The following is a 1,003-nucleotide window of genomic DNA, read 5'->3' on the forward strand; positions in this document are numbered from 1 at the left end:
GCTCCTTGAGGCAGCTGGGCTCCTGGTGGCCTGCAGGAAAGCAGGCTCTGTGGAGCTCTTCCCTCACATGAGCTGGCCTGGCTTTGCGCCAGGATTTGTACGCTCGAGAGGCCTTGCTTTCTGTCAAAGAGACCGGAGGAATGGTGGGCATCATTGCTGAGCCCCAACTCAGGGCGTGGAGCAGAGGCACAGGCAGAACAAGGCTTGCTGAGGCCTGAACCCTTTCCTTTGGTGGCTCTTGATGCATTGGGCTACGAGAGACTGGAGCTGCCAGCCATTCCCAGTGTCCCCATCTCGCATCGTCTGTCTCCGCTCTGATTGCAGGTGCCAGCAATGAGGAAATTGGTCATCTCCCGCAATGACTGTGCGGCTTCCCAGAAAACTTTTGGATGCGTTACTGTCTTTCCAGTTTGAGTGTGCTTGCTCCTGCCACCCTTGTCTGGGCAAGACAGAAGCTTTTGAGCTGCCGACTGTACTCGCTGTGGCACTTTCCAGTGTTTGGAGGCTGGGAACTCCGTGCTTGCTCTTGTTCAGATGGACTGCATTTGGAGGAACGTGTCATAGGAAAATCACGTTTCACATCCATGCCACTGTCAAAATTAATCTGGGGGGGCATTTAGGCCCATGGGCTAGAGGAGGAACAAATTCCTGTGCAAACGGGAGCTTGAGTGTGGTGGGCTTCTGCAGAGCTCTGTCTCGTACCATCACTGCTGCGCAGTGCCATCCAGAAGTGCCGGGGTGGGGGGGCCTGGAGTTGAGCCTCAAGAGCTGCAAAGACTGCAAGAAACTCGGAGGGCAAGAAGAGAACGGAAAAGGGCTGTTGGGTAACTGGGCGGCGAGCAACCAGTCTGTTCTGCGTGAGCGTTCTGAGTGAGTGAGGAACATTTCCTCCTCCGAAGCAGCCAGGGGGATTGGTTGGGAGCACAAGCGTTCTCACAGCAAGGACAGGAAAACGTTGGCACGTACTGACGGGGCCTCGCCTGCCCCTCCGGACACTGGAGAT

The sequence above is a fragment of the Numida meleagris genome, chromosome 2 (genome assembly GCF_002078875.1).
Source record: "Numida meleagris isolate 19003 breed g44 Domestic line chromosome 2, NumMel1.0, whole genome shotgun sequence".
In the NCBI taxonomy this organism is placed as follows: domain Eukaryota; kingdom Metazoa; phylum Chordata; class Aves; order Galliformes; family Numididae; genus Numida; species Numida meleagris.